General features: G+C 35.6%; 1 protein-coding gene across 1 annotated transcript in view; it reads right to left on the bottom strand.

Annotated features, from left to right (window-relative positions):
- Marchf8 (membrane associated ring-CH-type finger 8) overlaps positions 1-16,613 on the bottom strand; it is a 117,601-nt gene that overhangs the window by 45,956 nt on the left and 55,032 nt on the right.

Here is a 16,613-nt window from a genome sequence, read left to right as displayed (position 1 = left end):
ATATACCCCACCTGAGGGTCACCAACCCTAGAGAGGCAGCTTCCTTGTGGAGCACCGCATTATCATCTTCCTCCAAGACTGCAGGCTACTGAAGGATAAGAGGGGATATACTAGCAATCTTCAGGGACATTATAATTCAATAGAGGAAATCTGCAATATCTTAATGACCCACTGATTCCTGAACAATATGAGAACACAAGGGAAGAAAATGCCCCAAACAAATCTAGATGTTACATCAATAAAATCCATCGACAGCATGGCAGAAGAAATGACAGAAAGGGAATTCAGAATGTACATAATTAAAATGATCAGGGAAGCAAATGATGAGATGAAAGAGCAAATGCAGGCATTGAATGATGAGATGAAAGAGCAAATGCAGGCATTGAATGATAGCACCAATCAACAGTTAAAAGAGCAAATACAGGAAGCAAAAGATCATTTCAATAAGAGTTAAGAGATATTGAAAAAAATCAAACAAATCCTTGAAATGAAGGAAACAATAAACCAAATTAAGAACTCCATAGAAAGCACAACCAATAGGATAGAACACCTGGAAGACAGAACCTCAGATATTGAAGACAAAATATTTAACCTCGAAAACAAGTTGAACAAACAGAGAAGATGGTAAGAAATCATGAACAGAATCTACAAGAACTATGGGATATCATGAAAAGGCCAAATTTGAGAATTATTGGGATTGAGGAAGGCTTAGAGAAACAAACCAAAGGAATGAACAATCTATTCAATGAAATAATATCAGAAAATTTCCCAATCTGAAGAATGAAATGGAAAATCAAGTTCAAGAGTCTTATAGGACTCCTAATACATAAAATTACAACAGACCCACACCAAGGCACATTATAATGAAAATACCTAACATACAAAATAAAGACAGAATTTTAAAGGCTGTGAGAGAAAAGAACCAAATTACATTCAGGGGGAAACCAATACGGATATCAGCAGATTTTCAATCCAGACCCTAAAAGCTAGAAGGGCCTGGAACAACATTTTTCAAGCTCTGAAAGAAAATGGATGCAAACCAAGAATCTTATACCCAGCAAAACTTACTTTCAAATTTGATGATGAAATAAAATCATTCCATGATAAACAAAAGCTAAAAGAATTTACAAAAAGAAAGCCAGCATTACAGAACATTCTCAGCAAATAGTCCATGAGGAAGAGATAAAACACAAAGAAGCAATCAGCAAAGGGAGGAATTATCCTAAAGGAACTGTCAAATAAAGGAAGAACCAAGTTGTGTCAAAAAAATAAATAAATAAAATTTTAAAAATGAACCAAATGACCAGGAATACAAATCATATCTCAATAATAACCCTGAATGTTAATGGCCTGAATTCATCAATCAAAAGACATAGACTGGCAGATTGGATTAAAAAGAAAGATCCAACAATATGTTGCCTGCAAGAGACTCACCTCATAGAAAGAGATACCCATAGACTAAAGGTGAAAGGATGGGGAAAAACATACCATGCACATGGGCTCAGCAAAAAAGCTGGAGTATCCATCCTCATTGCAGATAATGTGGACTTCAAGCCAAAGTTAGTCAGAAGGGATAAAGAAGGACATTTCATACTGCTTAAGGGAACCATAAATCAGCAAGATATAACAATCATAAACATCTATGCCCCAAACAGTGGCTCATCCATGTATGTCAAACAAATCCTTCTCAATCTCCAAAACCAAATAGACCATAACACAATAATACTAGGTGATTTTAACACGCCTCTCTCACCACTGGACAGATCTTCCAAACAAAAATTGAACAAAGAAACCATAGATCTCAATAACACAATCAATAATTTAGACTTAACAGACATTTATAGAATATACCATCCAACCAAGAGCGAATACACTTTCTTCTCAGCAGCACATGGATCCTTCTCTAAAATAGACCATATATTATGCCACAAAGCTAATGTCAGCAAATACAAGAAGATAGAGACACTACCTTGTATTCTATCAGATCATAATGGATTGAAGTTAGAAATAAAAGAGTAAAAAACAGAAACTACTCCAACACCTGGAGATTAAACAATATGCTATTATATGATGAATGGATAACAGAAGATATTAGGAAGGAAATTAAAAAATTCTTAGAGGTAATGAGAACAAAGAAACATCATATCAAAATCTCTGGGACACTATGAAAGCAGAACTTAGAGGAAGATTTATTTCATGGAGCGCATTTAATAAAAGAAGTAAAACTCAACAAATAAACGACCTAACACTACAGCTCAAAGCCCTAGAAAAAGAAGAACAGACCAACACCAAAAGTAGTAGAAGGCAGGAAATAGTTAAACTCAGATCTGAAATCAACGAAATTGAAACAAAAGAAACAATACAAAAAATTGACAAAATAGTTAGTTCTTCGAAAAAATAAACAAAATTGATAAACCTTTAGCCACACTAACAAAGAGAAGACAAGAGAAACCCAAATCACTAAATTCAGAATGAACAAGGAAATATCACAACAGACACGACTGAAATACAAAACATAATTAGAAGCTATTTTGAAAACCTATACTCCAACAAAATAGAAAATTTTGAAGACATCAACATGTTTCTAGAGACATATGAATTGCCTAAACTGAACAAGGAGGACATACACAATTTAAATAGACCAATTTCAAGTAATGAAATAGATGAAGTCATCAAAAGCCTACCAACAAAGAAAAGTCCAGGACCAGATGGGTTTTCAGCCGAGTTATACAAAACCTTTAAAGAAGAGCTCATTCCAACACTTCTCAAAGTATTCCATAAAATAGAAGAGGAGGGAACCCTCCCAAACTCGTTCTATGAAGTCAATATCACCCTAATACCTAAACCAGACAGAGACACATCGAGGAAAGAAAATTTCAGACCAATATCCTTAATGAACATCGACGCAAAAATTCTCAACAAAATTTTAGCAAATTGCATACAAAAACATATTAAAAAGATAGTGCACCATGATCAAGTGGGTTTCATCCCAGGGATGCAAGGTTGGTTCAACATCAGGAAATCAATAAATGTCATTCACCATATCAATAGACTTAAAGTCAAGAATCACATGATTATTTCAACAGATGCAGAAAAAGCATTTGATAAAATACAGCACCCCTTCATGCTCAAAACACTAGAAAAAATAGGGATAGTGGGAACATTCCTTAACATTGTAAAGGCCATCTATGCTAAGCCCATGGCTAATATCATTCTAAATGGTGAAAAACTGAAAGCATTCCCCCTAAAAACTGGAACAAGGCAGGGATGCCCTCTTTCACCACTTCTTTTCAATATCGTCCTTGAAACTCTAGCCAGAGCAATTACACAGTCCAAAGAAATTAAAGGGATATGAATAGGAAAAGAAGAACTCAAACTATCCCTGTTTGCTGATGACATGATTATATATTTAGAGGAACCAGGAAATTCCACCAGAAAACTTTTAGATCTCATAAGTGAATTCAGTAAAGTAGCAGGATATAAGATCAATGCACATAAATCTAAGGCATTTTTATACATAAGTGATGAATCTTCAGAAAGAGAAATTAGGAAAACTGCCCCATTCACAATAGCTTCGAAAAAAATAAAATACTTGGGAATCAATCTCACAAAAGAGGTGAAAGACCTCTACAGTGAGAACTACAGAACACTAAAGAAAGAAATTAAAGAAAACCTCAGAAGATGGAAAGATCTCCCATGTCCTTGGATAGGAAGAATTAATATTGTCAAAATGGCCATACTACCTAAAGTGCTATACAGATTTAATGCAATTCCAATTAAAATCCAATGATGTACCTTACAGAAATAGAGCAAGCAATTATGAAATTCATCTGGAAGAATAAAAAACCCAGAATAGCTAAAGCAATCCTCAGTAGAAAGAGTGAAGCAGGGGGTATCGCAATACCCGATCTTCAACTCTACTACAAAGCAATAGTAACAAAAACGGCATGGTATTGGTAACAAAATAGAAAGGTGGATCAATGGTACAGAATAGAGGACACGGACACAAACCCAAATAAATACAATTTTCTCATACTAGACAAAGGGGCCAAAATATGCAAGGGAGAAAAGATAGTCTCTTCAACAAATGGTGCTGGGAGAATTAGAAATCCATATGCAACAGAATGAAACTAAACCCATATCTCTCACCATGCATGAAACTAAACTCAAAATGGATTAAGGACCTCGGAATCAGACCAGAGACAGTGCATCTTATAGAAGAAAAAGTAGGTCCAGAGCTTCAACATGTCGGCTTAGGACCAGACTTCCTCAACAGGACTCCCATAGCACAAGAAATAAAAGCAAGAATCAATAACTGGGATAGATTCAAACTAAAAAGCTTTCTCTCAGAAAAGGAAACTATCAGCAATGCAAAGAAAGAGCCTACAGAGTGGAAGAAAATGTTTGCCAATCATACTTCAGATAGAGCGCTAATCTCCAGAATCTATAAAGAACTCAAAAAACTCTACACCAAGAATGCAAATAATCCAATCGACAAATGGGCTAAGGAAATGAACAGACACTTCACAGAAGAAGATCTACAAGCAATCAACAAACATATGGAAAAATGTTCAACATCTCTAGTAATAAGAGAAATGCAAATCAAAACCACCCTAAGATTCCATCTCACCCCAATTAGAATGGCGATTATCAAGAATACAAGCAACAACAGGTGTTGGCGAGGATGTGGGGAGAAAGGTACACTCATACATTGCTGGTGGGACTGCAAATTAGTGCAGCCACTCTGGAAAGCAGTGTGGGGACTCCTTAGAAAACCTGGAATGGAACCACCATTTGACCCAGCTATCCCACTCCTTGGCCTATACCCAAAGGACTTAAAATCAGCATACTACAGAGATACAGCCACATCAATGTTCATAGCTGCTCAGTTCACAATAGCCAGATTGTGGAACCAACCTAGATGTCCTTCAATTGATGAATGGATAAAGAAACTGTGGTATATATATACAAAGGAATATTACTCAGCCATAAAGAATGATAAAATTATGGCATTTGCAGGCAAATGGATGAAATTGGAGAATATCATGCTAAGTGAGATAAGCCAATCTTAAACAAAGGACGAATGATATCGCTAATAAGTGGATGACGACACATAATGGAGGGTGGGAGGGGTTAGTGTTAGGGTTAGAGTTAGGGTTAGGGAGGGGGGCAAGAATGGAGGAAGGAAGGACTGTATAGAGGGAAAAGAGGGGTGGGAGGGGTGGGGGGTAAGGAAAAAAAATAACTAAATGAATCAAACAGCATTACTCTATGTAAATGTATGATTATACAAATGGTATGCCTTAATGCCATGTACAAACAGAGAAACAACATGCATCCCATTTGTTTACAATAAAAAAAAAAAAGGTACTGGGGAAAGAAAAAGGGGAGTATAAGAAGAAGCACTGGGGATTGAAATGGAGTATATGCATTCTACTATCATGTACAACTAATTAAAACAAATTTAAAAAGAAATGGAATAAAGTATACTATATAAATTTATGAATATGTCAAAATGAACCCCACTATTATGTGTAACTATAATGCAATAATAAAAACTTTTTAAAAAAAGAAAAAAATCCAACCTGAAATTCCTCAAGGAAAGTTGGAGCAAAGCCAACTTAAGAAGGCCCATTCTCACTGTGTCTTTATAAATAAAACAGGTTGAATCTAATCAGAAGTTATTTTGTGATCAAGAATAACTTTTCAATGAGATTTTTAAAATCAAAATCAGGGAATCTTTTTCACAATGGAATATTGGGAATTTTTAACCTTGTCTGTAGCTCACAGTGTTCTAGTTGTTAATTATTAATAGGTTATAATTGCAGATTTGATTTTCTCAATGACATGAAAATTATTTCTTATTATTTTCTAATTTCTAATTTCTGTAGATATTAAATTTTAATCAGAAAACTAATTACATATTTGCTTGTATTAACAGTTCTCTTTGTCTTATTCAACTGGTAAAATTCCATGGACATGGTAAAAGGTAGTATAAAACATTGTTGAGCTTTTTTAAATGCATTATTCAGATTCATTCTTTCTTCCCCTTAAGAATGTGTATATGCACCTATGTGTGTGTCAGCATCTGTTCTCCTATTACATGAAATTTTATCAGTATGACCTGGCAGGATCTCTTACTGATAACTCAGTATTCTCTAACCATATTATTCCCCTCAAGTTGCTTTACTTTTCCTTAACATTTATCTGAAATGATATTAAAATACTTAATATTAATACTTGTATTCTATGTTTTGTCCTAAGAATGAACACAAGAGCTTGATTTTCTTATCTGTTTCCCTAACTGCTAGAAGCATTTAGTGGGTCTCAAATGTATTCGTTCTGTTCTGTTTTATTGTTTGTTTTTTGTATTGTTTTTTATTAAATGAGAGAATGTGGGTCACTCAATATTCAACCCATAAATTTTGGTTGTTTATATAAGAGAATTCAAGTAATAGTCATACAAATTCTTCTTATAAGAGTAACTGTTTAACCTAAATCTTCCATTAAACATTCTCTTCATGTGTTTGATTTGAAAACAAAAACAAACAAACAAAAAACAAAAAACAGAATCTAGAGGAAAAAAAAATGTTATTTCAATGGAAAACTATATGCAACTCTTCGTTGAAAATAAACTCTAAATACCTCTGAGATACTAAATTATGCCTTAGAGTGACTTTAACAGACTTCATACCATTTGGAAAAAGTTCTGTAATCATTTGTAATTCATCTCAACATTCTTTTCCCTCCACAGAAATTGGTGCTCTCTTGACTTTTTTTTAAAACTGGTAGAATATTTGCCTGGCTCTCTCAAATCATGAGTAAAATTAATTCTTTAAAACATGTCATAAATTGGCTTTTTTTTTTCTTGTTACAAGCTCACCCTTTTAATTTTTTTTCCTTGTGGTAAATACATATCAAATTTACCATTCTAACCACTTGAAAGTGTACAACTCAGTGATATTTAGCACACTTACAATGCTATGCAACCATCATCACCATCTAGTTCCAGACCATTTTCATTATCCTAAAATGAAAACCTAAACTCTGTAGCTGTCACTCTCATTCCCCTCTCCCCAGCCCCCGGCAATCACTACTATGTTCTATGAACTTGTGTATTCTGGATATTTTCTAAAAATGGAATCACACAAAATATGGTCTTTTGTTACTAGATTCTTTCATTTAGCATAATGTTTCAAAGGTTCAGTCAATGTTGTCACAAGTATCAACACTTCATTTCTTATAATGGCTGAATATTCTCTTGCATGGATTTACTACATTTCATTTATTCTTCTACTGATGGACATCTGGGTTGCTTCTACCCAGATGACTTCCTTTGATGACTATTGTAAATAGTGTTGCTATGAACATCCATATACATGTTTTTGCTTAAACATCTGTTTAGAATTCTCTGGGAAAATTTTAGAAGTGGGAATAATGCATCATAAGGCAGGTAGTTCTGTTTAATTGCTGAAGAACTGTAATACTTTACATCCCTACCAGCAATGTGTGAACAGGGTCCCAATTTCTCCACATCCTCACCAATGTTTATTATTTTCTGTTATTTTGTTTACAGTCATATTATTGGGTATTAATTGGTCATCTTCATCATTTTGATTGTAATTCTATAAAAGAACATATGTTGCACATGTTACTTATGATTGTTGGCCAATAAAATTATTTTAACATGCATGTTGAGAAACCAATCTTTTGCACAAAGTGCAATCTTCATCTGTAAAATGAAAAAAAAATAGATTCAGAGAAATTCAGGAATTTCATGAGGTTCCCCAGTTCAGTACTGCCCAGAGATGGGGTGGGGGCGGACAGAGGAGCTGGAATTCAAACACAGTTCTGCCACATCAAACCTACACTTTGCCCTGGCATAGCTCTAAATCGACCCTACCTATAACTACTGCTTCTGGGAAGGGCAGATTGAATACCTCCTTAAATACTGACTTGAGAAGTGCATAGGAAGAAAATGAAATGGGAGTGAAATGGAAGATGATGAAAAGGGAGTTAAATTTTAAAATAAATTCTATATGTATACATTAGAAACAAGAATTATTTAGCTTACAGATGCTTTAAGTGTGCTGGGGTTGTGGGTCAGTAGTATAACACTTGCCCAGTATGCATAAGAGTTTGATCCCCAGCACAACCCACATATGAATAAGAGTCCCCCTGCATGCATTTTGTGGCCTGGCGCTTTAGTTTCAAATTATTTACAATTTTTTATACTGAAAAAGAATAAAAATAAATTTATTAGAAATCTTACTTTAAAAAATATCATTATGGTCAGTGCAGAGGACAAAACTGTGTGTTCCCCAAATTTGCATTCTGAAGCTCTACCCACCAGCACATGATGTGACCATATTCAGAGATAAAGCTTTAGGAGTTAAAGTTAAATGAAGCATAACGATGGGGACCCTAATCCATATGACCAGTGTCCTTAGAAGAAGAGAAACCGACAGTAAGGATGTGCACACAGGAAAAGGTCACATAAGGACACCGAGAGAAGGCAATCATCTGCAAACCAGAAAGAGAGTCCTTACCAGAAACAACTGTATTGGACCTTGATCTTGGACTTTCTAGCCTCCAGAATTTTGAAAAAAATAATTTCTGTTGCTAAAGCCTGTGCTATTTTGTTATGGCCCTAGCAACTAATATAATCAGCAAAAAGGATTCAGGAGAATTATGATATAATCTACACCATAATCTACTTATCAAAAATAAAAGAAAAATCAGTCATTTTAAAAAACAATAAAAATGGTACAAATATCATTTTATAAGAAGTTCAAATTTAAAACAAAATTTAGGATGCAGTCATTACAGCTTTAATTACAAGTTTAATTTCAGGGAAAAAATAACATCACAAAAGGAGGAAGAACCTACAATTTATAAAACCATACTGCAACAAATGGACTACAGTGATTTATATAAAGAAAGGTGAAATGCATCAATAACTGCTTAAGCAAAAAAATAAATAAATAACTGCTTAAGCAATATAAGCCAAATTTATAGTAATACAGTTATCTGCTTCACATTTTGTTTGGTTTGTTTTTTGTTTTAGTTTTAATTGGGCAATTACAAAGTAACAAACAACTAGAAAATACATGATTATAGCCAAGCACAAGACTATAACAACTAAAGCCTTGTTCTGGGCCATTCATCTAGTCTGTAGATTGCCACTTTCTCCTTCATAAGTGAGCTTGTGTGGGAAGAAGAGGGGAGGAGAGTTAATATCTCCTTGTAACCTGTGGTTCATCTGAGTTCCCAGATGTGGTGTCTACAGGAAATATGTTGCTCTGTTTAGTGCCACTGAACACCACACATTCTGCAGTTTAAAAACTCCTGAAATTAAACTGATTCATAGTTCCCTTCTGAAATAAGACTGATAAATGCTTTTTAAACGTACATCAGGGGCTGGGAGATAGCTCAGTCGGTAGAGTGCTTGCCTTGTAAGCACAAGGCCCTGGGTTCGATCCCCACCACCAAAAAAAAAAAAAAAAGAAAGAACGAAAAAAAAAAACCTACATCAACAAGGTATGGTTAGAATCATAACCTTACTAGATATAATCTTTTCCAAGCTGGGTGTGGCAGTACACACCTGTAATTCCAGCAACTTGCAAGGTTGAGGCAGAACAATTACAAGTTCAAAAGCTAGCCTTAGCAACTCAGTGAGGCCCTAAGCAACTTAATGAGACTCTCTCAAAATTTAAAAAAAAATAATAATTTTAAAAGAATATAATCTTTTCCAAGTACATTTTCTATGAAGTATTTTTCATTTTTATTTTCTAAACAGGAAATAAAGCTTTGCTGAAAACAAAGGTTTTCTGAGTCCTGTAATATTTATAATTATATAAATAGTAAAATATTTATATAAATTTTATATAAAAAATTATATAGAGATAAAAATTTACCATTTAAAAATTATGTATCAAGTACGCAAAACCTTGAACCTGAAATAATCTATTGAAATATAAACAAGAAACCATTTCCTATAAAAGTTATTACAAAAATTATACTACAACTTCCTTCAGTGCTATATGAACAAGCAACCTTTGTTCAAAGGCTACTGAATATTTTCAGTCTTCAGTTCAGAATTTACTCATTCAGAAACACATTTATTGACCAACTACTGTGACCCAGGCAGTTTTTTAGACTCTTGGGAATGATGAGTGAACAAAATAAAAACCCCTGCTCTTATAGCAGTATAGGAAACTGTTGATCTTCCCTGGTTATCTCAGAGCCCACAATGCATATATTCAAGAGACATTAGTAGAGTTTAAAAACTGAAAATAATATTTAATGATTAAATAATATATCCAATTTGGTTCAGATACCTTGGTGGTGTGGTTCTTTTCATCCTTACTATCTTTGTGTTCTCACAGCAAGAGAATCTCAGGCTCAGCAAAGTTAACAGAGACAGCATCCATACAAAATCAGACAGACAAAAAGCAAATGGCAACATTATATCAGCCCTGCCAAATGAAATTATATGTCTCACTTAAAACACACCCATGGGGGGGGGGAAGAGTGTAAATAATAACAACCAAAAGAACAAAGACCCTTTGTTCTTTCTTCTATGCATTTTTCCATTCTATGAGAAGCTAAAGATCTTCCCAGGATGAATGTTTTAGCAGAAAGGACCGAAGTAGCTTCTGCAAACAATACTTCCTGTAGAAAATATCAATAGAGCCTGCAGCTCTACCCAAATTGTGAACTAAACTGTCTTTCTCAAGATTTTCCAAAACCATGATTCAAAAATCCATGATTTAAAATTAAATGAGCAATACTACACCCATTAAAAGGATGATTTTACATAAAAAGGAAGATATCATTAAAATGCTATATATAATATATACATTTAAACATTTATTTGCTTAAAAATACTTTCCACAATTTTGAGGAACACTTTTGTGAAACAATGTACACCCTTGAAGATAAAAACTGATAAACTTCTCAGATTGGATACCTCTACAGGGAGAAAAACTCTTGAGTTCTATACATAATTGTTACAGAAGGCCAAAAACAGCATCCCTAAAATCAGTGAGAAACCTTAGCACTGCTGACAGAGCTCTTCTCCTACCTGAAGCTTCATTTTCCAGCAGGAATACATTGGTGTATCCTCAGTGCAGCTCTCCCCTGCAGCATGGTGCCTGTGCTCCACACGGGAGGATGAGCTCTGCCTACACAGCAGCTTCAGCCTTACAAGAGTCAGCAGAAGCCCATCCTCACAGCCTCTGGACTCAAGGCCCTTAGTGTAATTAATGCTCCTGTGATCAAAATGGACTAACTACTTCCTCCAACTGATTTCCAAGGAACCAGGCAGTGAATGAATAATTCATGACTAGTCCATTCCAGCAACCAATTTCACTAGTGCCCTATAGCAATATGCAATGTAAAGATTCTAAACCACACTTGCTGGCATGTAAGGAATGGAAGTTAAGTTTTCTGGTAAATGACAGTATGTTACTGGATCTGTTTGCTCTTCCGGTATGCTAACCTATAACCCAGACTTACATTAAAAAAAAAAAAAAAAAAAAGTAGAAAAAGTAAATAATTAACCACAGATGTCTGAAGGAACAAAAAAATTTATTTTCTTCTTTATTTATATAAACCTGTCCTACAGTGTTCTGGTTGTAGGAAAAGCAGCACACAGCTTGCCTTGTTATTGGTAGGCCACTATTTATATTTAGCTACTGATCAGCTACTGCAAACCAAAGAAAATCACCAACAGCTGGGGGAAGGGAGCTTTGAGTACCAGTGCCAGGAAATAAACTGTTTCAAAGGGGAATTTTCCTGGTCTCAGGCTATAAATAAACCTTTCATCTCATTGGTATTCTTCTAGGAAGCAGATAAACATTCATTTCCCCCAATTTGTCAATGCTTACACATTTCCAAATGCATGATGTCTGAAGCAGTCAATTTTCTGCAACTAAAAACATAATTCCAAGAGGAATTGAACCAAAGACAGGAAAACCCATACTCCTACCATCTTGTCACTGCATCTGGGAAGTCCAATCGCCTGCAATGTTCTCCAACTGTATCCTGTATCCCTCATTTTTACCCTACTACTTCATTCTTTATTTTTCTTCTCCACTCATTGGAAATGCGTCAGGCTTTTGCTCTCAGGAAATTATATTTCAGTCATAGGTATTCTGCTTTAGGTAACAAGGTTCCCTTAATTTCTCACTCAAGGGATGGGAGGGTGGGTAGTCAGCCTTTAGAGGAAAAGGAATGACTGCAAAGGAAGAAGAAACCTACCTGGGCTGACTCCAATGGGCATGGACTCTCCTAAGGCATTGAGAAATGGTAGGGGCATGAAGGGGTGATAATTTTCCTTTACCCATCATATGGGTCATGGATGACACCCCTGCAACAAGAGACATTAACCCCAACACAGCAGAGGTTGCCTGTAGCCCTGCCCCAGCTAAGTTGCTTCCCTTTTCCCTTTACCATACTTTGTCACAGTCACCCCACCAGCACAAAGAATGCCACACTAGCTCATAGTTCATAATGTAGCTGAAGAGGGAAGGGTTTCCCTAGACCACATGGGTAACACACACAGAAAGGCTAGACAGAAGCATGAGCCAATGAGAAGACATGGTGAGGACTGTGCACAATGGCACACTATGTGAGAAAGACAAAAGCTGAGTTTATTCTGGAAGAAGTGATCCTTCTGTTTTAGTCAGTTTTTTCACCAAAGGACCTGACGAGAACAATTTCAGAGGAAGAAAAGTTTATCTGGGGGCTCACGGTTTCAGAGGTCTCAGTCCATACACAGCCAACTCCATTCCTTGGGTTAGAGCTGAGGCAGAATATCATGAGCTAAATAAGCCTCTTCTCTTCATAAACTGATCAATTTGAATTTAGTATTTCTTTTATTCTATACTTCTTTTCATTATAAAATATTCAGTCACAGGTGTTCTGTTATAGCAACAGAAAACAGACTACAACAAATAATCTCTTGAGTCCCTCACAGGTAAGGTAGATGGAAGACTCAAGAAGCCATGCAAATAATCTCACAGATGGTGATGCCTAACCAGACAGTAATATGGAACAGGTATATTTTAAAGATGCAAAAAACAGAAGATAGACTAGTAGAGTAAAAAAAGGGGACCGGGGAAGGGGGGAAAAGAAGGAAAAGGTATTAGGGAATTAAATTGACCAAATTGTGTTACATATATATGAATACACCACAATGAATCCTATTGTTATATATAATTATAATGTACCAATAAAAAACAGAAATTTTAAAAATCTTATTAACATTATCTAATGAAAATTCTCACAACAGCCAGGCATGGTTGAGCATGCCTGTAATCCCAGCAACTTGGGAGGCTGAGGCAGAAGGACCAAAAGTTTGAGGCCAACCTCAACAACTTAGCAAGACCTTGTCTCAAAATTTTAATAAAAAAGGGGGCAGAGAGGGGGCTAGGGATTTAGCTCAGTGGTAAAGAGGTGCTGGGTTCAATACCCAGTATTACCAAAAATATATATATACTCTCACACTAAAAAAGATGCATATTTAACCACCAAATCAAGTTTCCAAATGCAGACCTGAGTTTTAAAAGCAATGGATCAATATCCATAAAAACTTTAAAATATATATATACTTCTTCAAGAAAGCAAAAGCAACAGAAATCCTTTTGTGGATTATAAAACATTCTTCTTACTCATCAATCATATTGACTATTATATGAAAGTACGTTAATTCTCCATAGAAGAATTATAGACAGGCTTACCCAATAGGTGCTACAGAAAGAATCATACATAAATTCACCCTTGGAATAACCTGAAACAAATAAGGGATAAATTTCATCTTTGCAGTTCTGAGAACAAAGAATGATAAGATGGAAGGAAAGGATGCCTCTGCAAAGTTTCTTTCTCTAATCTCTACTAAGCTCTGGGGGTCCTGCCTGATCCGGTCTTAACTGCTATTCCACTGTCTGCAGCTGCACAGTGGCACTATGATTTCCAGGACTGTCAGGTTGTCACCAGGTTCAAATTATTACCCCCACAAAGATGAAACAGGATAGTTTGTCTTTCTTCCCAGTACCAATCAAAATCCCAATACTATGAATACAACAAGTCAATGCTATTTATTTAAACTTTTAAAACCATACTATGAAATAAATAAATTCAATAAGCATTTATTGAATATCCACTTAAGAATGAAATCTAAAGCAGGGTATATATCAAAAAGAATCTCCCTTCTTGACTAAAATATGGGATGTCTTCCTTTTTTGTATTTCACACCAAGCATGTGCATCTTTCTCATATGCATGGACTCTCATACACTGCTATGGACTGAATGTCTATTTCACTCCCTCCAAATTCCTATATTGGAACCCTAATCCCCAATGAGATGATATTTGGAAATTCAGCATCTGCGAAAAATTAGGCCATGAGGGTAGGGTCTTATGATGGGATTAGTGCTCTTCTGTGAAGAAACATGAAAGAGCTCCCTCTCTCCCCTCAACATGTGAGGATATCACAGGAAGGCAATTGTTCACAAGCCAAGAAACAGGAACACTGATTTCAGACTTCCAGACTCTAGAACTGTGAGAAACGCATGTTTATTACTTAAGCCACCCACCTATGTTATTTTGTTAGAGCAGCCAGAGCAGACTAAGAGACACACCAAGAAATTCTAGCCATTTATTGTCTAAATTCAACCCTACAATGAAAAGAAAATTGGCAGTCTCAACTTGGTACAGGCAAGCACCTTAAAGTAAGATTCTATTTAGTTATATTTAAAAATCCATTTGGGTTAAAGAAGGGTTATAAGAAAGAGTATTAATTTAAATAAGTCTTCCATTGATAGAATATGGGAAAGATATTGGGGGGGTCTTCTTTTATCCCTAGCAAGTGAGAAAAAAATACATCTAACAATTATGTACCTTATCACTACCCTCAGCTGGCATTTCAACCAATGCTGGTTACACTTCTCCCAAGAGTTCAGAAAACAAAATGGTGTGGGAAAACATAAACTAAGAATGCAGAGATCTATTTTAACTTATTGGAATTTTCATTTTAGTCCATGTACTTCAAAGGAGCTACAATGTGATAGATTTGTTTTTTTAATTCTTTATGGAATGATGGGAAGAATGGTGTCCAATCAACTACAATGATTTCAAACTGAATGACACTAATTTTTTATCTTAGTCTTAGGAAAAAATCAGTTTAACTATGAAATAGAAATTCTACAAGAACTAACTGGCATGTTTATAGAGCACATTGTAAAGGCAAGGGAGAAAAGCAGGAAGTCACCCTTGATTCTTCCCTGTCCCTCCCCACATATATTCACCAAGTCCAATGAATTAATAAACTAAATACCTTCATTACCCAATCCCAGATGATATCACCTTTTTCCATAGGCCAATGAGGTTCAGGGACTGGCCTGTCTTCAAAATACAGTTTCCACCTTTTTTGTAAACAATCTTTTACTGGAACACAGTCAGGTCCATACATTGACAAACCGTGTAAGTGTTTTCATACCACAATAGCAAAGTTCAGTGGGTATGAATGGTCCACAAAGTCTAAAGTACAATCAGGCACCATAAAATAATGTTTTGGTTATATTGCCTACTGACTCCTTCCATGACGCTCTTAGTTATACAAGTACACTCCATGATGTATGCACAATGATAAAATTGCCTTATAGTTTATTTCTCAGAATGTATCCCTATAATTTTAAAAAATTTACTGGTGCATTATACATAGTAATGGAATTCATTGTGATATACTCATACATACATACCACATTCCCATTAATAAGCAACATATATCTTTATTATCTGGCCCTTTACAGAAAAAGTGTGCCATACCTAGACTATTAAATCATTCTCTAGTCTCCCCAGAACTTACTGAATTCATTCTCCAAACTGCAGTCTCAGTGAAACTTTTAAGAACAAAAATTTGATCATTCAAATCTTTGCACAGATAAATCCAAACTCCTTAAGGTAACTTTCTGCTGATTTTTCCAGCTTCCTGTCTTCCCACTATCCACTCTGACCTTTATTATGCTAAGTATTTTATTTTAATCTCCTCAAATTCACATTGCTCTAATCTTCAGGCATTTGGCATGGAGCATTTCCCCAACCTGGGATACTCTGTCTTATCCCTTTCTCCTAACTCCGGTTTATTGTTTCAGCTCTCCACACAAATGCCATCTTCTCCAGGAAGTTTTGCTTGACCCCCTGGACTGGGATTAGAAGTCCTAATATCCTCCATACTGAACTTCTCAGATTATAATGCATATCTAATTGTCAAGCCAGATCACAAGTATGAGGGCAGAGAGAAGTTCAGTGGTATTAACTATGATCCCCCTTGAACCAAGTAAATTTTTCTTCAAATAAATTCATGCTTTGCATCATGTTCTGAAAATTCAAAAGAACTCTGTCTTTTTTTGTGGCAGGTGGGTGTTACTAGGGACTGAACTCAGGGGCACTCAACCACTAAGCAGCATCCCCAGCCCTATTTCATATTTTATTTAGAGACAGGGTCTCACTGAATTGCTTAGCACCTCAACACTGTTGAGGCTGGTTTTGAACTCACCATCCTCCTGCCTCTGCCTCCCAGGCCGCTGGGATTACAGGCATGTGTCAACG

This window comes from Sciurus carolinensis, chromosome 5 (assembly GCF_902686445.1).
Source record: "Sciurus carolinensis chromosome 5, mSciCar1.2, whole genome shotgun sequence".
Lineage (NCBI taxonomy): Eukaryota > Metazoa > Chordata > Mammalia > Rodentia > Sciuridae > Sciurus > Sciurus carolinensis.
This window is presented reverse-complemented; position numbering and strand designations above follow the sequence as displayed.